We start from the raw sequence: 25,094 nt of genomic DNA, 5'->3' as shown, positions 1-25,094 counted from the left end.
CCAAGGTGGCTCTCATTATTATAATATCACATAATGAGAAAACCTGAGTCAGAATCCAGCTGCGTATTAGGGCAGGTGGTGTTGCTGGCTGCTTCTGAGATGTCTATAACATATTAAGCATGTACTTAATAAGTGCCTACTTACTATAGGCCAGGATCCATCCCGGTGCTTGAAATTGCCCTAATCTCTGGGGACTGGGCTCACGCCACCAAGAGTAGGTGGGTCAGTCCCCTCACACGGATGCTTCTGATGTGAGTGAATTCAGAACAAAGTTTATTTAACTGTTTATTTAACCAGATTGTCTTTTCAAAACGTACATATGTAATGTTTCCCTTTTATGTGCTATAAAATTGCTGCATAAATTAAATTCCGTGTTTGGCCATGATAATGCTGAATATCCTTTTCGAAACTCCACACTCCCAGCACACCCTGAAAAGAATGCCCACCCCCCCACCCCCCCCAGTTAGAATCTGGTGGATCCCCTCAGGGAGCAGTCCTCCACCACAGCAGAAAATCTCTGTTCTGATGCCAGATTCCAGCTGCACCTCACCTGTTCCATCCTGGAGCAAATGATTATCCATGCCCTGTCAAGGCATGTCAATGTCACTGACACTGGCTTATCGATAATATTTCAGACCCAATCCTGGAAACAGGTTTTTGAGGCAGGGAAGGAGTCAAGTCAGTGGGAGAGATCGCTAGTGAAGTCCTGAGGCTCTTGGGTCAGGAGCGTTGCTGTAAATGCTCCCCGAGGGTGGAAATGGCTGAAGAAATGCATGGTGCATCAACCTCCCAATGTAGCCTGGAGTCCTAATTATGGGACTAGCATAAAGATTTAAGACAAGCATTCTTAGTCTCAGCATACGAACAACTACTTTTGAGTAGCAAAGGAAATCACTCCTAAATTCCATTTCTACCTTCCACCATAGAGAAGTAGAATCATACATCTCAGAGAGACCGATGACATTGTTCTTTCTGGAGGGCAAACTGTGACATTTTGTCCAGTCAGCGGTTGCAAGTGCCAGCCAAGACAGTGGCTCAGTCTTAGTCTCTGGGAGCCTGAAGGGTGGGCCTGTAGCCACCTGTTCTTTCAACAGGTGTCTATTAAAGCAGCTACTGTGTGTCCAGAGCTTCTGCTGCATGCTTTCCTCTTAACTATTGCTTCATAACGTGTATAGTTTGTGTCTTACAGAGGCTTTATCCGTATGGAATTATTGGGTTATAGGTCCAATCCCATCTCTTATTCACTCATCTATTGAGTTTTCATGTATTTAAAATGGAATTATTTCAGGAATTTAAAAAATAAGTAAATAAAGGCATGTGATGATTTTCCAGGAGAAGAGAAAGGAAGGAGTCCTCATTGAGTCTATATATAGAAGCCAGCTCTCACAGGAGCCGTGAGTGTTGTTCTGATATGGTCAGACCGCTCTGGGCCTGCAAAGGTCACATTGACCAAATGTAGATGCGTAATGGACCAAAAATGGGGCCAGCTGCATTATGGAGTTTGAAGTGGAGCTGATGGAATGGACTTGCTCTTGCCTGAAGTAGGCATTTGATGTGATTTGAGGGCCAAAGAGGGATTTGAATATTCCATTATTACACGAGAATTATAACATCACACAAAGACTGCTGAAAGAGAGAATCCACTAGCATATTTGATCACATCAGTAAATTAGATTTGTGAGCTGTCCTTTAATTGAAAAAGAAAATCCTAAAGAAAGCACTCATAGATAAATTCTAATAAAGAATTAGGTGGGGAAACCTTAGAAGCTTGGATTATGGTTTGGGTGGAAGAGGTGAAAGACGAGGTTATTCTGGGCAACCAGGATGTAGCCCTCGTGCTCTGTGTGTCAATTCAAAGATTACAGCTTTAGTTTGGTCTGGTTGTTCCATGTAGACAGAATTTAGGAAGGAGTAATGAAAACTTTTGAGCAATCAGCACTTCAAAAACAAAATTAGCTGCTCTACAAAGTAAACTTTTCACAATTGGAAGTGTTTAAGTAGGGATGGACAGCCCACTCTGAAATGTTTAAGAAGGGGAGACTGACATTGAAAAATGGCTTCCAAAGTTTTTCCACATCTACTTTTCTATGAAACCTAGAGGAGTTTTTGGTGCAAGCGTACATATTCTATTCAACCTCTTAAATTTCATGTTGTTCAGTTTTGTCACTCTGTAATTTATTGAGATCATCCTTAAAAATCTAATTTTGTTGTTGCATATATTTCATAACCCTCTCTATTCGATTTCTTCTGAAAATCTCATAAAACCTCTTTCCTTTAACCAAGTAATTGATAATATTGTTGATTGTACAAATGTATTATATATAACCAAGAAATAGATAACACTATTATCAACATAATATTGTTGATAATATGGTACAAATGTATAATATACAACTGAGAGATTGGTAAGGTTGTTGGAAAAGGTGCTGTTGAATACAGAGCCGGTCTTCATGCCAATACACATCTCTCTTAAAGTCGTTTCCATTCACCCATGTATTTACTGAGTCACCTTACAGAACTAGTATACATTCCATGTATCCTTTTCTCAAAATTGAATGCATTCTCTCCTCTCCCGTCTTCTCATTCTTTTCCCTTCACTATTATCCTTCACATATCATCAAGAATAAATCAATAATCTATTCTGCAAGTTTTCGTCTTGCCTCTTCCATCTATGTGACTCCCATGGCCCTCATAGAGATGATAATCAATTATTTGAGCTTCATCTTTTAAAAAATCTCATCGGAGTAGCCCTTGTGGTTTTTAGTGACTTAAAAAATTTTTAGTGGAGTATAGTTGATTTACAATGTTTTGTTAGTTTCTGTGGTACAGCAAAGTGAATGAGTTATAGGTATACATATGTCCACTCTTTTTTAGATTCTTTTCCCATATAGGTCATTACAGAGTATTGAGAAGTGTTCCCTGTGCTATACAGTTCAGTGATTTTTGGAAGCCCAAGTTTATTTTTTACTTGAGGCTTCCTAATATAATTTTTAGAAATTCCAGAAAACTTATTTTTTATCCTGAGCCCTGCTTAGAACAAAACTTCCTAATATCTGAATTCACAGAAGTGCTAATTCATAGTCAACACAATTGATTCCTTGGTGTAGTAGTAACAACAAACATGATCAAAGAATTTCATTACTTACAAACATCTGCTATACATTAATGGTTCTCCACATATTTAGGGAGCAGAGGATCCAAAAATTATATCGTTCTTTACAAGGCACCATGAGATATTTAATTCTGTAATACAAAGTAAAATTAGTTGTCAATAAAACACAAACTATTATGCACATGAAATAGCAGGTCATGAGCCCAAGTACCCATGAAAAAAGCATGATCAACTATTTACAAACTTTTCTGTGAAAATTAATTTACTACTGATTCCCTTGGGCTAGCATCATTTTGGAGGAAAATTGGAGCATGTATATTGCACATTTATCTTTAAAAGCATATAAGGGAATTCCATGGGAAAAAACCTAAAATTTTTCACATAACATCCGTGTTCTAAGAAGATGTTGTTTGAGCCATACAGCCCAACTTTATTAAATTTAGATACTATAACTTGTTAGATAATTAATATCTGTCCAAGTATCCAAATTAGAAAATCAGTGAATCAGGTTGTTAAATAATCTGCTCCAATCTGATACCAGAGCTGAGATTCTTCCTACAGCACAGCCGTTCTCATATTTCTTCTTCATTGAGATCATCTGTAATCAGTCAGAACTATGTTTTTGAGAGCTTCCTAACAAGGACAGAAGGCAATCTGCTGAAGTGGTTAGGAGCAAGGACAGTGCAGTCAGACTGCTTGGATTTAAATTCCAACCCTGCTACTTATCACCTGGGTGATCTTGTGCAAGTAGCTTAAAAGTCTCAGCGTTAGTATAGAATCATAAAGCAATAGTAGCTACATCACAGGATCATTGTGACTGTTAAATAAGGTAATCCTTATAGAGGATTTAGCACAATGTCTGGCATGACATTAGTCTCCAATAAATATCGCCTCTGACAATTGAGTTGCCCTCATTTTCTGCCACATACTATGGAATCCTTATTTTTCTCTTTTACTGTTTAATCTGTTTTTTGCATAACTTAAAATACGTGTCCCAGTATATCCAAACTCTTCCTCCCTGGCTATCAAAAATTTCAAGATACACGGATGCATTTTCTCAGTTCTGATCTCTTCCACTTTGCAGCATCACCTGAGTTCCAGGGAAGAGTTAGCAGGTACAAATAAGAGCTAAGAAAGTCAAGATGTGCCAGAAACTGTGCTTTTGCAAGACTAACATTTCCAGGTATCCTGAGGGAGAGGTTCGCCATCCCTACTCAACCTTTCCTCTGTGCCAATTTTGTATCTGTACATGAACTACATTATTTATTGCCTTCTTCCATAGGTGTCACCTGTAATATCAGTCTCACAGTGATACATGTTTTTCTTTATTTGAACCAGACCCATCTTTCCAAATAGAATTCTAACCTGGACTTTCATCCACTCCTGTCCAGACCTCTAAAGAATGCTGCAAGGGAATTTCAAAGTTCGTGCATGTTGACCGAGACTTTGTAGAATCTCACTCCTGGATCTCTTATTTCTGAGTTCTGCCTGCTGTTGAGACACCCTTCAAGATAAGACATTTTCTTTCTCATCTGGATGAATATTTCTTATTAGGCAGGGCCACCCTTAGCCTCCTTTTCCAATTCCAATTAGTGTGAAATATTTATCTACCCCAAATGGAACTAATGGTCTCAGGAGAGAATGGATTCTCATCCTTAAAAGTGTACAAGCATGGAATTATCTTCAGATATGTAAGATGGAACAAATGTATAAGCACATTCTGTATATTTCCAAAGAGATCCATTAATTTCCTCACTCACTTGTTCATTTGTTCATTCATCAACCAAATACTACTCTGCCAGAAATAAAAGAGGACATAATTTGGGGGAAAACTTACAGGAAGGAATATCGAGTTCAAAGGCAGTGACTGGCCAAATATGGGTGTTGAGGACAAAATGGAAGCCATGGGCTGAAGGGTAGATGTAATTTTTTTAGCTTCCTGCTCTTCTCTCTGTTTCTCTTGCATCTTTGATAGGGTTCGATTGCCCATAAAACAGAAAATCTGAAAACTTAAATCTTATTTTCCTTTTTGTTTTTTAAAGAACACAGCCCAAAAGGGATCATGACAATTAAAGTCCTAACATCATAGATTCTAAAAATTTAAAGGATCTTGAGGGTGATCTAGTCCATGCACAGTTATGGAATGCTCAGATTTTCAGCATGATGCCAATTTTTCTAGTATTCTTTTTGGGAGGTATTTAGAATGGGAGGCTGAAGTTTTGTGGTTATCTGTATCTTTCTCATTTTAAAAAATTAACGAATCCTGTTTTCTTTGAGTTTCTTATTTTCTTTTAACATGCAAAGATAGCTGAGTGGGAGGACGGACACTGTGTCTGAGGGCAGTGCTTCCTGTTGACTATATCAACCTCCCTCTTTTGAAAGGATCAAGGGAAGCTTTTCCTCTTAAAACACAGAATGATGTTGGATGTTCGGTCAGACGCAGCGGTGGCTGCCACCGGGGGTCTTCTCTGGGGACACGTGGTACCTGAGAGGCCAACACACAGGTGTGCCTGAAGGTTTGCAGAGGGGATGCCAACCCAGAGAGAGAGAGAGGGACCCATTGGTGGGGAAAAGAGAAGTGTCAAAGAAGAGCCAATCATCATCCAGCTGACAGAACCCATGCCCAGTCTTCAGTTAAATCGAAACCAGTTGTGCCTCGCTGAGAAAAATAACCAATTACCTGGTTCTTTATGAGGGCAGGCAGAAGAGGCTTCAGGTCACATTCTAATGTTCTTGTCTGAAGTGGGGGACCCTATGGAAATCATAAATCGACAGATTTCATGGGGAAAAGTATCTAATTTCATGCCTATTTACATTCATACAAATGTCATATTGAAACCAGGAAGTATGTGCTGCAGCTGGGACACCCAGAGGCTCCCCTTAAAATTCTTTGTGCTGTTGGCTTCGACGTGATTTCTCAGGCTGCTGAGTCACAGCCGTGGGAAAACACCGTTTAAACGTTCTTCTAGGTGTTTTCAACTTTCTGTTGCAGGTTTGGCTATTTTAAAATCAACGCCGATACTGCCCACGTTGTGACTCTGTGACAGGGGGACCAAACGGGCGCTGCTCAGTCTCTGCTGGGCTTTCCCGGGCCCTGGAGTGCAGCACTAATGACCTGGTTAATGCAGCTCAGCGTCCTCCAGCAAAATTCCTTTAGGCCAAGGGCTCCGTGGGATTTCCTACACACCTTGATGGAGGTCCAGAATACTGCGGTCTATTTCTTCTACCCCTTGGTATCCACTCTTTTCTTCATTACCCTCCAGACACTGTCTCCCAGTAAAATGCACTGCTCCTGTCCCTTTGAGGTCTCAGGGTACTCCGGTGATGAACTTTCTTTCTTTTGTGTTGTTGGCACGGTGCTATTTCGTTCTGTTACAAATATTAAAATCGTGAACTCGGGGCTCACTTTACTTGCTAACACATACTCTAGTATGAGCACAAAAAGGTGGAGACTTTTGCCCCCTCCCATGTCCATTTCTTGCAGATACTTGATTTTTTTTTTTTTTTTTTACAAGGCAAAGCTAGAAGTCAGTCAGTTTCATGTGTCCTGTGACATCCAATTGTCCCTCCTCTCCAGTCATCAGTTGTTAAACCTCTCTCTCTTCAGGGTGAGAGTCTTCCCTTTTAGGAACTCTGCTGGGGAGATGAAGAGGCGGTAGTTTCCCCTAAGTCCTCTTAGAATAGGTTCTAGGGAGGAGCACATGGGCCTTTCCCAAGAGGCTGAATTATAGATCAGTATTGCAGATCAACTCCAGGCATAACCCAATCTTCCAGGTTCACCTGGATAGACCTGAATACAGAGGGTCAGAACTTGGAGAACTCTAATTGGCTCCCTGGTTGAGTTGTACCATCCCAACAAATCTTCTTAGGCATGGATGATGATTTTTGAATTAAACAAATTCAATTATATTTTAATAAGTTGGGGTATGTCTCACCAATTTGCCAGTTCCCACTATTCCCTATTGTTTGTACCTTTTTGTTACCTGTCATGACTTGCCAACATTTTTCTGGTGCTTGAAGCCATTCCATTTCCAGCTCTGACTTAAGTCACTGCTCTGACCCCCTACTAATTCACCTAACAGATGTAGGCTAAGGAAAAAGCACAGTGTTTGGCACATACAAAGTATTTAATGCATATTAGTTGATTCACTGAATTCATGAATGAATAAGACTTTTCTTCTTTTGGGATATACATACAGATCATCAGAAAATAAAATGTCCTCATTTTCTATGCCTAGCAAGAGCCAGAAGAAAATATCATCAAATTCTCATGCAATTTCTGATGCTGCCTAATCCAGCAGAAAGAAGCCACACAACTACAGTATGGAAAGGATTCTGAATTAAAACAAAAACGAAAAGCATAGATTTCCTAATAGCAGAGAGCCAAAGACCTTTTCATAGATCACGAACACAAGGGCAGGGGCTGAGGAGCTGGGCAAACGGTGCCAAGGAGTGTGGCTGGGAGCTCCCCCACCCTTGTTGGCCCTGTGTTCTGCGGGTGCTACCCTTGGCAGTGTCCCCAGACCTGGACGCAGTAAGGTTCTGTGCTGTGTAAGAAACCAGTTCCCTGGGTTGGATGATGAATCTTCCCTGAGTCTAACACTTCGGTGGTGGTGATAGCAGTGACAGCTTCAGGACCACTATCTACACTTCTAAGTGTGCTACATGTTTGTTCTGACCCTCCAGTTAAGAACAGGGTGATGGGAGGGTGGGGCTGGCCAACAGAAAGAAGATCACAGGACAGGAACTGTTTTAGGAAAAGCCCTAGAATGATAGGAGAATTTCAAGGAAGATGGACATAATACTATGAAATAAGTTTAATTCTTTTGTACTTACTGATCAGATACTTATATAGTACTTAATACATGCCAGGCACTGTTCTAAGCCCTTAAAAATATCAGCCTTAATCATTACAACAACCCTGTGGGGTAGGTGTTATTATTATTATCCCCATTTTCCGGCTGAGGAGATTGAAGAACAGAGAGGTAAGGTAACTTGCCCAAGGTCACACAGCTCTGATTGATGGAGTCAGGAAAGGAATCAGTGCGGTCTCTGTGCTTAACCAATACTGTATGGCTTTTTCCCAGTGAAGTTCCAGGTCTGGATGATAGGATGTGGGGTTCGGAGCAGCCATCCTTATACAATAGGACATTTTGACGTCTCATGTCACACCCTTGTCATGGTTCCCTACAAAAACAAGAGAAGAAAGTGAGAGAGGTATAGGGTTGCTCTCATCTTCTCCCCACTCTCCTTTACCTGACGCTTTACCCTGCCTCATTTCTTCCTCTTCCCTCCCTGGCTCGGGTGCGGCCGTTTCAGTACCAGTATTTACATTTATGCCAATATTACTAATGATATTTATACCAACATCAGAAGTATTTCAGGAGTTCTCTGGCAAAAAAAAAAAAAAAAAAGACTGAATTAAGAATTATGAAAATTGGATTCTAGCATTTCCTCTGCCTCTAAGCAGCTGTGTGACCTTTGGAAAATGATAACCTCTCTGGACTTGTGGTTGGTTCTTCATCTGTGAAGAGAAGAGGCTGGGCTGAAATAATGCTAAGCTTCCATAGAGTTCAGATACTTCATGATTCCATGATATAAACAAACCAAATATTTTAGCAAATGTTCCTCAAATGTTGATAAAACAAATTGACTGTGTTCATTTCAACCCCATGCATTTCAAAACCATGCCCGTCCCTCGTTTTTGTTTTCAGCCTTGTTTTTTTGTTTATATCAATGTTCTCACTTGTTACCACAGGAGGTAAGGAGAGCTTCATTCTGCCTGATCAGGTTTTACTTTATTTTATTATTTTATATTATGTTACCTTATTCTCTTGCAGTTTGAATGTCATAATACAAATCAGAATAGTCCAAAATAGTGCAGAGCCTGTCAAGATTTTCTTGAGGAAATTCACAGGAACTTCCTGTATTTTCACAACCATTTAGCATATGCCAGATGGAGAAAATAATGCACTGCTTCCCGAGGAAGTGGGACATTTAGTAACGCGGGTTTTCACACATAAAAATACTATCTTTTATTTCTGAGCCGCCCATGGCTCTAGGAAGGGGAAATGGCCAGGGATCTGCAGGGCTTTGGGCAGGAGGAAGTCACTGTCTAAATTGGAGAAGACTCATTTCAGCTCTTTCATGTGTAAGTGCTTCTGTAGGTGCGGTGAAGACTTGAAGAAGAAACAGGCCCCCTGCCCGGCTTAAAGAGATTAGGCTTCTCGGAAAGGCAGAGCGAACGCTGCGGATGAAGCTCTGTGGTGACAGGCACGTGAGAGTGTCCAGGCCAGATCAGCAGCTTTGAGGACTCCTTCAGGGCCTGGGTCTGAAGCCACTGGCACCTTATAAAACTCGGGAACCAGACTGCTTGGCTCAGAGAATTCCTGTGGGGTCTGGCCACCATCTTCTGCTTTGGTTTCTGATTTTGTTATCACCCCAAGGCTTGGGGCCGGGATTCCACCTCCCTGCCCAGCCCTCTGCATGGGGCCGCTTGAAGGTTGCCAGGCCTCCATGTTGGACCCTGAGGTCCCCTGTGGAGATGGTCTGTCCTCAGCCCAATGCCAAGTGGTGCCTCCTGTCATCCTTAATTCCTCTTCCTCTTGCAGCCTCAGAAGATCCTCTGCCTCCAAGACACTGGGGGAATCCAACCACTTCTCCCCTCTCCACCGCTTCTGCTATGACCAAAGCCACCACCGTCCCCTGAACTGGTTTTCCTGCTGCTGCCCTTGCTGCCCATTCCAGGGATCTGTGGCCCTGTAACAAGCCTCCCCGAAACTTCGTGGGTTACAACAACACCCATTTTATTATTGCTCGTGATTCTGAAGGGGTTGGCTGGGGTTCAGCTGGATGGTTTTCCTGTCGGTCCCCTTGCGGTCTGTCCCACCTGGGCTCTCCAGCCTGGCAGCCCAACTCTTAACATGGAGTCTTAGGGCCCCTAAAGTTGCCGATGTAGAAGCTGCCAGCTTTTCATAAGCACATCAATACTTCGGTGAAAGTCAGTCACAAGGCAGGCCCACATTCAGTGTGGGAGGGGCTTACGAAAGGGTACGGTTGCTGGGGGCACGGTTCATGGGGGGCCACACCCCCCTGCAATCTGTTCTAGGCACAGCAGGAGAAAGACCTCGTTAAAAGTGTGTCAGAGAAGGATCTGGAGGGGCAAACCGAAAATACCCAGCTCACTGACCACCCCAACAAAGGAAAAGCTAGCTTCGGGAGTCTACCCTGCTGTGAATGTTCCAGAAGTAAACCAACTGATAAATGGACTCAAAAAGACAGATAATAACAAGTGTTGGCGAGAACGTAGGAAATCAGAACACTCACACACTGCTGGTGGGAACTGCAGCGATTTTGGAAGACAGTCTGTCATTTCCTCTAAAGGTAAAACACAGAGGTACCGTTTGATCCAGCAATTTCACCCCTGGGTATATAGCCAAGAGGACTATAAACATATATCCACACAAAAAGTTGCATGCCAATGTTCATAGCAGCGTTATTTATACTAGCCAAAAAAAAGCAGAAATGGCTCAAATGTCCATCAATTTATGAATGGATAAATAAAATGTGGTAGATCTACACAGTGAAATATTATTTGGCGAGAAACAGGAATGAAGTACTGATGCATATTACAACATGGACAGGCCTTGAAGACCTTGTTAAATGGAAGCCAGACACCTAAGGATAAATATTACATGATGTCATTTATATGAAAAGTCCAGAACAGGCAGACGTATAGAGATGGAAAGTAGGTTAGTGGTGGCCTAGGGCTGGAGTGCAGGAGGACAGGAGGATTGGAGAGCCACTGCTTAAAGGGTTCAGTCTTTCTTTTGGGGATGATGAAACCGTTATAAAATCGGTTGTGGTGATGGTTGCACAACCCTGTGAATACACTAAAAACCACTGAACTGTACATTTTCAATGGGTGAATTGCAGGTTATATCAGTGGTAGCTCAATAAAGCTGTTACCAAAAAAAAAAAAAAAAAAAAAAGTGTGTCAGACCACCCCTCTCTGCTCAGAATTCTCCAATGGCCTCTCGTATCTCTCAGAACGGAAGCCAAAATCTTGCCAGTGGCGTCCCAGGTGCACCCCCTCTACCCCTTTAGCTCTCTGACCTCGTGCCTTCCCGCTCAGCCCTCTTGCTCTGTTCCAGCCACCCTGGGCTCCTTGCCCTCTCCAGAATTTTCCAGGCTCTGCCTCAGGGAGTGCTTTTCCTCCATGTATCTCTGACTCCCTCCTTCCCATCCCTGAATCTTTACCCAGTCAACACCTTCTCCACGTTTTTCCTGGCTGCCCGTCTACAATTGCAGCTGCCACCCTTCCTGTTCCCTGCACCCTCTCCTACTTTTATTTTTCTCTTATGGACCCTAACCATTGAAGAAAATATATATTTTACTTTTTAATCTTATTCTTTTGTTGTTCTCCTCGCGGTAGCGTGGTAGGCAAAGAAAGTAATTCCATAACAGCAGGGGTTTTGCTGGTTTAATTCACTGCTGTATCCCAATGCCTAGAATAATGCCAGGCAAGCAGTAAGATTCCTCAAATACGTATTGAATGAATGAATGAATGAATGAGTGAGTGAACAAATCCTGGCTCCCACCTCCATGTCAGACTTCTGCTTGGTGCCTCTTGAGATCCTTGGGCCCTGTTTGTCTAAGAGCGTATAGGTGGCCGCCCAGGCGAAACCTCCTGAAGTGGGCCTTGAAAGATGGGGGTGGGTTTCAGACAATGAGTTTGGAGGGTGGACGTCCCGGTGGGCTTTGGTGCTGTACTGTACAGCACATGAACAAAGGGCAGAGCACCATCTTGCAGTTTGGAGGGTGGACGTCCCGGTGGACTTTGGTGCTGTACTGTACAGCACATGAACAAAGGGCAGAGAACCATCTTGCAGTGGGGAGCCTCAGCGGTGGGAACCCGGGATTCAACGGGGAAAGCTGTAGAAAATCACACTGCCTACGTCAGGGATTTCCAGATTACAGAGGGCTATGAAAACCAGAGTCTCTCAAACAGGAAAAAAAAAAAGCACTAAAAGTGAGAGCATAAGGGATGGATTATCTATAGGAATGGGCCTCAATTTTTGGATGCCAATGAACTGGGCATCATGGTAGATGCTTTCTACAGAGTGTCACTGATCGTCACCACAAGGCTCCAGGAAGGTAGTATTCCTCCCACTTTCCGGATGGGGAAAATCTAAATCACATAACCAGGTCAAGATGCAGAGTAAAATAGAATTTAATTTATATCTGCCACTGTTCCGTATTTGACACAGTCTTCACCTCACTGCTTAGTGGTGAAGCATTGTACTCTTCAAAAGAGATACTCGATCCTAACTATTTGAGACTGAGGAAAGAGCATACAAGTGGTTTTTAGATGGAATAAAAAGAGAATCTATTATCCCTTAATTCATCTATGAGTGAGCTTCAGAAAGTTATTAGTTGAAGGTAAATTAATAGTCTTAAGTTATCAGGAAAGTAGGATTTACTTTCTACAAAACACTTCACCCCCTTGCTGCTTTGCTGACTATGAAATTTTTTAGAGCTTTTAAAATCCTGACTTCCAGTTTGCAAATGTTGCATTTGGCAAGTAGGGAAATCAGTTCTTTCACACAATCGTGAGGCGCCAATATTTTATTCGCTTTGGTCTGCCTGCATTCTTGATCTTTACTAAGGTAGGCCCGCGGATTCCCTGAGAAGTGGTGGGCTTCATGTGACCAAACGTATTCACCAGCAAGCTGGGGGTGTTCATGGGGCCTGCCTTCCAATAGGCAGAGGAACTGACCTCCATGGTCATTTCCAGCTCGAAGATTCCACGTTGTTTACTAAGATCACGCTCAAGAGTGCAGGGCATGTAAAGGAAATTGTAAACAACTTAGTTTATTTAAGGCCTAAAATATATGAAGTGGGGCAGTGAAAGAAAAAGTTTAAAAAGTGAATGAAAGGCAGAGTAAAATGGTTTGTGTTATGTATTTAAGCAAGAAAAAGCTACTAAGGACTTTGAATAGGAAGCACAAGCAACAAATGAAAACAGCAAGGGGGACCACATCAAACTAAAAGCTTCTGCACAGCAAAAGATAAACGGTCGACAGAATCAAGAGGTAACCTGTGGAGTAGGAGAAAACATTTGCAAACCACATATCCAATAAAGGGTTATTATCCAAAATATATAAGGAATTCCGACAACTCAGTAGCAAAAATACCCTGAATAAACCAACTGAAAAATGGGCAAAGGACCTAAATAGATGTTTTTCCAAAGACACACAAATGGCCGACAGGTGTATGAAAAGGTGCTCAACATCACTAATCACCAGGAAAATGCAAATCAAAACTGCAATGAGATATCACCTCACATCTGTTAGAATGGCCGTTATCAAAAAGATAAGAACGCAGTAAGTGCTGGTGAGGGTGTGGAGGAAAGGGAACCCTTGTGCACTGTTGGGAATGGAAATTGGTGCAGCCGATGTGGGAAACAGTATGGAGGTGCCTCAAAAAATTCAAAATAGAACTTTACCATATGCTCCAGCAATTCCACTTCTTGGTATTTATCCAAAGAAAATGAAAACACTAACTCAAAAAGGTATATGCATCCCCACATTTCTTGCAGCATTTTTTTTTACAATAGTCAAGATATGGAAACAACCGAAGTGTCCATCAACGAATGAATGGTTAAAGAAAGTGTGGTATATATATTTATATACACAATGGAATATTATTCATGCATAAAAAAGAATGAAATCCTGTCGTTTGCAACAATGTGGATAGACCCTGAGGGTATTTTGCTAAGTGAAATAAGTCAGAGGAAGACAAATGCTGCATGATCTTACTTATATGTGGAATCTAAAAAGAACCAAACAAAAATCAGAATCCGTGTTTCCAGGGACTGGGGGGTGGGCAAAATTGGGAGATGCTGGTCAAAGTCTACAAACTTCCAGTTATAAGATGAATAAGTTCCAGGGATCTAATATTCAGCATGGTGAGGACAGTTGACAATACTATATTAAACACTCGAAAGTTGCTAAGAGAATAGATCTTAAATGCTCTCACCACAAAAAAAAAAAAACCGACTTGTAATTATGTGAGGTGATGGAAGTGTTAACCAACCTTACTGTGGTAATCATTTCACAGTATATACATGTATCAAATCATCACGTTGTACACCTTAAACTTACACAGTTATAAGTCAATTATATCTCAATAAATTGGAAGAAATGTCCTGTTACACACCAAAATTGGAGTATTGCTATATATTTCATAAATTCCATTTTTTCAAAAGCTATATTGAGGTATAATTTACACAACATAAAACGCAACATAAAATTCACCCACATTAGATCTGCACTTCAATGGGTTTTAGTAAATTTGCATATATATGCAACTATTACCACATTCCAGTTTTAGAATATTTCCATCAGCCCCCCCAAAATTCCCTCAGTTAATCCCAGCTCCAACCCACGGCCCCTGGCAACCACGCATCGGTTCTTAATATTATCACAAATGTACTCATAGAGAGCCTAGTAGTTCACAAACTATGAGATTTTTCTGTGTCTGTGTGTGTGAGAGAGTACGACTAAGAGATACACACACACACACTCAGCTGAAATATGAACCACCAAAATAATGCTGTATATTGAACTGTTTTCAGGACGTGTGTTTGCTAATAATTCAAAAAAGCTGAGATTTTTTTCAAATGTAAAAAAAAAAGTGTTAAAAATTTTTTTAATGCTCGTACTGACTTACTGGTTAACGAACGAGTGAGTTTCAAAATTGTTTGTTTTTAATTAGCATTGAGACTTCACTCCAATATTTAATTGGACCCCAATATATAAAAGAGAGAAAACTAAGCAAGCAGCAGGAATAATAGAAGGAGATCTGGCTCACTGATCCCTCGGACTCTCCCCCCAAATCCTCTGTCCTCGTAGCTCCTCTCCTGCTTGCCAGATGGCACCTTCAAAAATATCAGTCACTCAGCCCTCCTCAAAGGTCCCTGTTCCCCCCGAGAGACAGAGACCTTCCACCTGACTGGGCCACATACTCAGATTTTTCAAAATAACAGGGAGATGTCCTGGGCATACCTACCCCCTCTAGAAAACACAAAATCCTCCACTGTTCTGATTGCGGGTGAGAGGTGTCATCACGACCTTTACTCACATATTTGCAGATATAATCCTTTTCTTTACTTCCTTAAAGGGTTAACCACATCCATTATTAGTGGCTTTGATTTAAGCTTATTTCTCTAATACACAAATTCTCAGTGAACTTCTCTTTGTCACTTTTAAGTACTACTAAAATGATGTTTCATCTATCTTGTGTATATATATATATGTATATATATATATATATATATATACACACACACACATATGATTTTGATGGCCTTTTTAAACGTCATGATTTTAGGAGGTTTTTGTCCTTTGACTATTGATGTGATGTATTTTATTTATTTATTTATTTTAAAATTTATTTATTTATTTATTTTTGGCTGTGTTGGGTCTTCGTTTCTGTGCTAGGGCTTTCTCTAGTTGTGGCAAGCGGAGACCACTCTTCATCGTGGTGCATGGGCCTCTCACTATCGTGGCCTCTCTTGTTGCGGAGCACAAGCTCCAGACGTGCAGGCTCAGTAGTTGTGGCTCACGGGCCTAGTTGTTCCGCGGCATGTGGGATCCTCCCAGACCAGGGCTCGAACCCGTGTCCCCTGTATCAGCAGGCAGATTCTCAACCACTGCGCCACCAGGGAAGCCCGTGATGTATTTTATTAATTGCTTAAGTAGTGCTCACTCATTCTTGGTTTCTGGCATAAATCCCACTTGGTCATAGGAAGCTGTTCGTTTAATTCATTATTAAATCTTATTTCTGATCATTTTCCTGACTGCTATGCATCTATATCCATGTTGATATTGTTCTGTTAATTTTCAGGGGCGTGTGTGTTCTCAGCTTTCAGTATAAGTTATGCTCACCAGGAATTAGAAATCTTTCTCCCATTTTTTCATGGAACAGTTAAAAAGTGTGGGAATTACCTCTTCCTTGTTAAGTCTGAAAGAATACCCCAGTAAAACGGTCTGAACCTGGAGGTGTTTTTTGGAGATAATTTCTTGGCAAGCTCTTTTTTTTCTTTTTTTTTTCTCATCATTATTGGCCCCATTGATGTTCTGTTTCTTCATGTTCTGTCTGGTGACTTACATTTTCCAAGAAAATTATCCTTTCAATACAGTTTTCAAATGTATTATAATAAACTTCACATTGTATTTTTCTATTTTAAAAAATTTTACCCTTATTCATAGTATATGTTCTTTTTTTAATCCTATTATGGCTACTTGAGTGTCTTTCTCTCTTTTCCCCCAATGATTAAACTTGTTCAAAATGTGTCTTTTAGTTTGTTTGGCTTTCTTTTTTGAAGAACTAGTTCCTAGATTTACCAATTGGCTATTACTCTATTACCTATTTCATCAGTTTTTTAATTTATTATTTTCTAGATGCATTTGCTTTAGGCTTATTTTGTTGTGTATTTTTAAATATCTTGAATTTAATGCTCAGCTTATTTATTTTATTCTTTTTGTATTAATGATACTATTAAGGGCATCAATTTGCCTCTGAAAAGTGCTTTGGCACATTAACATATGTTTTCATGTGCCGTGCCTCTATTTTCATTTTAATTGTTTTCTTTTTTATTAATTTTGTTAAGCATATCAATTTTAATTAAAAAAAATAAACACTTGTCCCCTCTTCCCTCTCACAATTCTATAGACCTTTCCTCCATCCTCCTGACAGTTGGCACTGTGGGCCATCCAAGGCAAACCTGATGTTTATTCCTTATTAAGCAGCCTATATTCTTTTTCTTTAATTTATTTTATTTATTTGTTTATTTATTCATTCATTTATTTATTTACGACTGTGTTGGGTGTTCGTTGCTGCGCGCAGGCTTTCTCTAGTTGTGGCGAGCGGGCGCTACTCTTCGTTGTGGTGCGCAGGCTTCTCATTGTGGTGGCCTCTCTTGGTGCGGAGCTCGGGCTCTAGGCACATGGGCTTCAGTAGTTGTGACTCGTGGGCTCAGTAGTTGTGGCTCGCGGGCTCTAGAGCGCAGGCTTGGTAGTTGTGGCGCAGGGGCTTAATTGCTCCACGGCATATGGGATCTTCCCGGACCAGGGACCGAACCCGTATCCCCTGTATTGGCAGGCAGATTCTAAACCACTGCACCACCAGGGAAGTCCCCAAGGAGCCTATTTTCTACCAAGTCTTACTCCAATTTAAAAGCTGTAGAGTCATGGTCCACGTGGCTCTGCTAAAATAACAGTAGTCCTCTGCTCCCATAGCTTAGCCTTGTCATTTTGATTAAATAATTTATTCCTTCTTACCAGGGGGCAGTGAATGAATCTTTGCCATAAAAGTTAGATACAACTACAATCTCCCGACCATGCTTTTCTCTAGTTCTTCCTGTGTCCACCTGCACCTCAACGATCTTTTCACTCCGTGAAGCAATGTGTCATTGCCTATGCCCTTCCTCATTCTGCCATTTTGCATGCATGGGGGTTGTACTCTCCAAATGGGTAATGGAAGGAATATACTTGTGACGTGGAACTGGGGACGGGGAGTTGTCACTGGCTGCCTCGGAGAGTGGCTGTCTCCCAGATTAGAGTGTTTTTGCAGGGCTCTTTGGTCTACTAACGTTTCATGTCTGTGGGATGCAGCGATGCAGGTGTGAGTGCCTTCCTGTCTGCTTCACATGATGCCCTCTTATGTCTTCTCTTTCAAAAGGAACATGTGGCAGCTTCAGAAAGGTTTTCAATCCCATCCATTACTCATGTAACTCTTTGAATTGCTTTCAGATGAGGGAAAATTATAAATAAGTTCTCTAAGGGTCTCTGCTTTGGCAACTTTATACTTCCCTGTAGATTCCGTGGACATTTTGATGAAGAGTTGAGGAAGAATAAATTAGAACAATTAGCTACCTGGCATCATAGCCCTCAAGTTATAGAATCAATAAATACCTTTATTTAACTTGATAAACCCATGAACTCACTTTACAGTTTTAGTGCCCTCACTGGTAACTCACATCACATGTTTGGAGGATCTAAAGGCCTAGATTAACAATGATTTTGCCAAAACCTTCTCCTTAGAAATTCTGGACTGGTGAGATTCTACCCCCATTGGCCTCTTCTCAAAGAACTGGTTCATTTATTATAGAGGAACGCTTGGCCTAATCTAATTAAATTGTAGTCCATGAAACAAAAATGCTTTTTAAAAATCTATCACTAATAGGGGCTTCCCTGGTGGCGCAGTGGTTGAGAATCTGCCTGCCAATGCAGGAGACACGGGTTCAAGCCCTGGTCTGGGAGGATCCCACATGCCGCGGAGCAACTAGGCCCGTGTGCCACAATTACTGAGCCTGCGCGTCTGGAGCCTGTGCTCCGCAACAGGAGAGGTCGCGATAGTGAGAGGCCCGCGCACCGCGATCAGGAGTGGCCCCCACTTGCCGCAACTGGAGAAAGCCCTCGCACAGAAACGAAGACCCAACACAGCCATAGATAAATAAAATAAATAAATAAAGATACATGAAATCGCTAAAATTAAAAAAAAAAAAAATCTATCACTAATAAAGTTAACAACGATCAACACATCAAATATCCAGTTATTTTGTAGTAATACCTCCCACCAAGTGCTGGGATAAAAATCATTCCTTCCTTTTCATTTTAAATGTTAATCTTCAACATACTCATTCCCAAATTTACATCTGAAAGTGGAATGTTGACATCAGAAGTTTGATGAAACTGAGATACATAATATTTAGACTCTGTACCCCCAACTGTCTATAACCAACCACAGAATGACATTTTGAGATGGATAGAGGAGAATGCTCATTTGTAAGATTAAAGTGTGTAAGACACAAGTTATTGACTACTCTTTCTATTTATTCCTCAATCCCTTACACTAGGTCTTCCAGCCCAAACCCCTTACCTCAACTGCTTTACCCAGTGTAGTCCTTAAAATTTGAAATCTTAATTTTTTAATTTAATTTTTATTTAACATTCTGAATACAGTAACCAGACAATTGCTGTTGATAAGACCTAAGCCCAATTATCTTTCCTCTACCAAAAATCCTCTAGTGGGTTATCAACTCTTTCAGGTGAAAGCTGAAGACCTTACAGTGGCTTAGGAGGCTCTACACCTTCTGGTCCTTCTAACTTTATGTTTCCTTCCATATTGGTGGTCTCTCTGTCACTACTTCCACCCCAGCCATGCAGGTCTCGTTGTGATTCTTTGCTTACGGTAGGCAGACACGTGCATCACAGTTTTTGCATTTATTTTGCCCTTCTACCAAAATGCTTGTTTCTCAGGGATTGACTGATTTTGCTTCTTCATCCATTTTGGACCTTCATTAAACATTACCTTCTCAATAGGGTCTTTCCCAAACATCTCCTTAAAACTGCAGCTGTCTTTCCTCAACATCATCCCCCTGCTTCTTGTCTATAGCGCTTACCACCATCAGCTGTGCTCTGCACTTTAATTATCTACCTTGTTTGTTGTGTAACTCCCCTCCCTAGAAGATAAACTCCATGAGAAAAGGGATTTGTCATGTGTCTCTTCACTATTCTACCCCCAAGTTCGTAGAAAACTGCATGGTACACATAAGTGCTTAATACATACCTGTTGAATATTGAGAGACTAAAGCCATCAAAGCTATTAAATAATAAATAACCACATTGAAAACAATACAGAATTTTATTTATATTATCCTTCCTTATTTTGATCTAGATGGTTTTACACATTGTGACAAATGTGCAGTCCCACAGGATTTATAGATATATTTATATATAGATATATATAGATATATATGTAAATATATCACTCTGTTCAACTCTATCACCTTTATTCTTATTTTTAAAAGCAGAGATATGGATGAATGATTTCTCCCAGATTCTGAAAGTCAAAAAAAAAAATGAAAAGAAAAAGTGAAAACAACAAAAAGCAAATAACAACAATAACAAAAAAAACAGAGTCAGGCTGTGCCAGCTTTAGCGCCATCAGACATTGCCTCAAAGACAATACGGCTCTTTCTCTCTCTTACAACAGGGTTCTCACTCAACCAGCATGTCCTTCTGGGGGAACATCAAAGGAAGCCTCAGCCTTCAAGGACCTTTGAGATGGTAGGTCTGGCACTGGTGAATCAACACTAAATTGCTACAAATTGGTGTATTGTTACTACCAAAATATGTGATATTAACATTTCCTGCCTGGGAAAGAAAATGTTCCTCTACCCTCCTATGTTCTTCTGGCTGGTCTAAGAATTAGATTGATATGAGACAGATTAACAGGAGAAAACCATATGAGAACCCCACATACATGAGAGATTCAAAGATAGAAAGGTAAAATGAAGTCTATATGCCATACTGAGCTAAGGAATGGGAAAGGGGCCTGGGACTTCCAAAGATAGGAGGGTCATTCACAGGATGATAAGAAAAGCAGATGGTTGGTAATTAGATGCTTGTCCTGCCATATAGATGGGGCCACTTAGATAAAATTTATCTCTGGTAATAGCTCTTTTTCTAGGAAAAATCCCCAATTTAAATTCTTCTAGGTAGTTAAGAGACGGGCATTGGTTCTCTTGAGTCCACAGAATCTCCATTGCTTTTAGCTCAAAATAATCCACATGCCAAAGTAGCACATCTTGGGGAGGACTGGTTTGAACCCACTTATAGTTCACAAAAGATCGGTAAAGTAACTAAACTCCTGGCCATGAAATCCTAGTGTGAAGTGAAGACAAAAGAGGTGGGGAGAGAGAAACCCCAATAACTGTCCTTAGGGCGAGAGATGGAGCTGTCAATTAATTTGAGTCTGTAAAGATTTGCCTTCTGGTATGCCAATCAACCATTGGAGTCCTGTAGGAATTCAGGAAGAGGAAAGATGAAAATGAGTCAGAATTGTTTAAATGTTTTCCAGGAAAAGGCAGACTTTTCTTGGGCATTACAGAATCAGTATAATTTGCAGAAAGAAGGGGAAAAAACGTGTATATTAGGAGCCACAACATTGAAAAACACTCCAAAAAGAATACTTAGGCATGGTCTAAGTGGGCAGCTATCAGGATACTGGTTTTGTGTAAATTAAAATTTGCTATTAGGAAGCATGTTGAAATAATTTTGGAAAAGAGGTTTGGGATTTCTGATTCGGGTGCAGATTCATTGAGACTTGAATTCACTGATAGAGCTCGACAAAGAAGCATCAGAATTTATATTGCAGAGAACTGAAAGAAAATTCTTAACCATTATGGTAACATCTAGCCTTGAGAAGGAGAATAAAGTGGAGAATGCCTTTGCTGTACACCTGAAACGAACACAACATTGTTAATCAGCTATGCTCCAATATAAAATAAAAATTAAAAAACATGTCTAACATGATAAGCTAGACATGAAATCATCAGACCTTAATGAAAGATTTAAAACTTTATAGAAATTTTGAAATTACACAAAGGTAAGAGGATATTAAAAAGTGAAATGAGGAGTTTTGTAAACTTGAACTCAATCCTTTATTTTAGGAAAACCAAGTGTATCTGACATGACTTAGTTCATAAACGGTCATTTGTTCTATGTAAAATCTGAAAGCGTTTTTTTTTGAAATTCAGAAGCTATTTTAAAATGTACTCATTGAATTTGCTTTTATACGTTTTAAACTGTTTTACCAATGGACATTCCTCCTGCTAAATTCATTTCTCCTAAGCCAATTTATGGGAAACAGACACAATGAAGGGAATGAAACCATCCATATTATTCGTAACACAAGGAAAGTTACTTTGTTTTTCGGTTTTAGTGCGCTTTACTGCATCAAGCAGATACAGAAGGCAGCAGATTTCAGAAAGAATCTGAGGGAAAGGAAAAGAAGCAAAGAATTAGCCTGGGTGAAGCTTAGGACAGGTGGAACTTTGAGTCTCACTTGCTAAGCCGTCATTGTTACCATTTTATTTGTAGAAACATCGTGAACTTCCATAAGCCAGAGTTCATTTAGATATCAATTCTCTTTGATATGTGTGATATTGTGAGTTATAATAAGAAATATATATTTGGTCTCCATTCCTATTTCTGACACAGAGCTCCTAAAACTCTTAGAATTTCCTCAGTGATGAGAGGGGTAAAGGCGTCTTTGGCTATGTTAATGAGGTGACTTTTGGACCCCCCTTGAGGATGGGGGCTAGTTGCCACTGGGGCCAAGCAGTGCGATTAGAGGGTTGGGATTTCATGGGGAGAGTGGGTGCCTGGAGAGGGCATAGAAGTTCCATGACCTTTCCCTATGCTTTGCCCTGTGCATCTCTTCTATCTGGCTGTTCCCGAATTACATCCTTTTATACTAAACTGATAATCTAGTGAGTCAAATGTTTCTCTGAGCTTTGTGAGCTGCTCTAGCAAATTAATCCAACCCAAGCGGGAGGTCGGGGGAACCTCCGATCCGTAGCTACTTGGCCAGAGGCACAGGCGACGACCTGGACGAGCAGCTGGTGTCTGAAGTAGATGGGGGGCAGTCTCGTAGGGCCAAGCCCTTAACCTGTGGAATCTGATGCTGTCTCTGGGTGAATAGTGTCAGAATTGAGTTGAATTCTTGGACACTCAGCTGGTGTCCAAGAGCTGCTTGGTGGAGTTGTGAGGAAACCACCCCCCATGTTGGAATTGGTACCAGAACCAATGCAATCTGTTAGCTTATTTTTAACTTAGGTGGAAATATTTGCAGATGAAGACAATGTTTTTTAATTTGTTGTGAGAAATCACCCTAAACTGGGAAGAAGCAGGAGTGCCCTGTGATGGGCGTCACTGGTTGATCAGGATGGGGAGTCTGGGCTCTGGCAGCTTGGGTGAGAATTCTGCTCCAATTTGCCTCTCGGTTCTGTGATTTAATCTCCCTAAGCTACAGTTTCCTCAACTATCAAGTATCACTCAACAGGACTATCTTGTAGGGCTGTTGTGAGAATCAATATCCAGGGACTTCCCTGGCGGTCCAGTGGTTAAGAATCCACGCTACCAATGCAGGGGGCATGGGTTCAATCCCTGGTCGGGGAACTAAGATCCCACATGCTACATGGTGTGGCCTAAAAAAATAAATAAATACAATTTTAAAAATAAAAAAAAGAATTAATATCCACATAAATATCCAGCAGTCATAAGACCAGGAAAACTCTAGACCAAGTTATATTCCACTCCTGGAGATGCTCTCCTTTTTGTAACATAGAAATGATTTCTCCTATGCAGGCTTTAACTGTACTTCATACTCTGCAATCAGCTTTTTTTCAAAAAGGAAAATGCTATCTTTCTTTATCTGCTTTTGAATCTATTTAGCAGCGTGTGATAACTCACAGCAAATTTCTTGCCAGTTATTAATATAATCTTCTGTTTCAGTGTCTTCTTCACTCAGAAATTAAAATATTGTTTAAGTCTAAAACAACCAAACACACAGGCAAAATGCTCCCTTTGTTTTATTAAGGTTATTCAAAAAGAATGTCTCCTACAGGGTGATAGATGCAGTTTTATCCATTTTTACTTTACACTATATTCTTCTTGCTTCAAAAAGGAAAGAGCTGTTACAAGAGTAAATTTCATTTATTTTGGAGAACTTTTTTCTTCTTCTGTAGATCTGTTGGGAAACAAGCCCTTTCAATATCCTGGAGAAGATTCCATTGCTTACTACAAAGTGAGTCTCTCTGTCCACTGCTAGGTGACTAATTCTATCCCACCATCAGTAAACAAATGCAGATTTTTTTTTTTCTGCTCTCCATCTTCTGTTGATGGACTGATATTCCCTGTAATGGATTTTCCCTATCCTATTTCATTCTATTAAGAAATGAGTTAAGAATCCATTCTTGGGAAATAGTGTCATTCTGTTCCTCTGTCTAACCATCAATCTGGCATTTACAGTGGTGCTGTCTTTATTCTTCCCTTTACCCACATCACCACCCATTCATGTTCAAACACTCAAATAGACCCACTCCAAACCCTCCGTGGGGAATCCTTGCCTCAGAATGGAAATGTTCCCTGTCAGCCTTGACAAAGACAAGCCAAGGGCACGGAGACGCTCGCAAGAAGTTGTTTGTTTTGTCCTGATCTTCAGGTATTATCTTGTCTACGACTGTGTTCTTGCAGCCTTTTTTCTGGTATCCAGCTGCTTGCAACATGTGGTTATTTGAGGATAATTAAGCACCCCTTGATGATGAGGCTGAGGATACAGAAGCAGCCACTGAAGAGGGTCTTTCTCTCTGTCTGGAGCCATGACTAGGGGGACGAGCTTCTTGTACTTTTTCATCCTTCTCAGTGGCAGCCATGGAGGATTTGAACAAAAAAACAAAACAAAACATCTGCAGGACACTTCTGACATACAAGGATGTGTTTGAACATCGTAGTAGCATTTGGTAATGCCTCTTTCGTTTGACAGAATTTGCAGATCACGTTTTTCCCCCTCAGAATAACTTGCAGTGTGGAAATGCTTCCATATGCTCCAAGTTGTTCTCATCATTTTGCTGAAGGGGAAACAAAAAGGCCAGCAGCACAGCCCAGGCTGTGACTTGCAGGAAGTACGTAGCTATGGCGGGCGTGCATGACAAGGTGGCCTCCATCGCCTCTGACACCAAACACGCTGGATTCTCAAAAGTCATACTCCCTGTTGAGGCCAGGTAGATAGTACAAATTCATAGAGAATTCTGCAAGGTATTAGGCTATGTCAATGCTTCTCAGTTCATTCATCAGTGAAAAAAAGTGTTTATCTCTTGTGTTTCAAACAGTGTGGAGGGCCCACGTTCCAATGGTCTTGTTTTTCCAAAACCTGGCAGAGTCCATTCCACGAATGGACCAGGGTCCATTCCACGAATCATTAATAAGATACTAACAGCTGCTAGGTCCAGAGTCAGCAAGGATATCAGTTAAATGCCCCCTTCCCTTCACTTCAGAAAATGGCCCTGATCCACTGAGGCGAAAATGAAGACAGAGTTGTAACATGCCTATAAAAAGCCTTTAAAAATCAT

At 40.8% G+C, this 25,094-nt stretch overlaps 1 long non-coding RNA gene across 1 annotated transcript in view; it reads left to right on the top strand.

Moving 5' to 3' along the window:
- Positions 1-24,748, top strand: part of LOC309632409 — a 238,085-nt gene extending 213,337 nt beyond the window's left edge. The window contains exon 4 of the long non-coding RNA XR_014246898.1: positions 20,174-24,748. This is a non-coding gene — a long non-coding RNA (uncharacterized lncRNA). The remainder of the gene's footprint in view (positions 1-20,173) is intronic.
- The last annotated feature ends 346 nt before the right edge of the window (positions 24,749-25,094 follow it).

Source organism: Balaenoptera borealis, assembly GCF_965194805.1.
Source record: "Balaenoptera borealis genome assembly, chromosome: 7".
In the NCBI taxonomy this organism is placed as follows: Eukaryota; Metazoa; Chordata; class Mammalia; order Artiodactyla; family Balaenopteridae; genus Balaenoptera; species Balaenoptera borealis.
The sequence above is the reverse complement of the archived record's forward strand: the minus strand, read 5'-3'. Positions and strand labels throughout refer to the sequence as shown.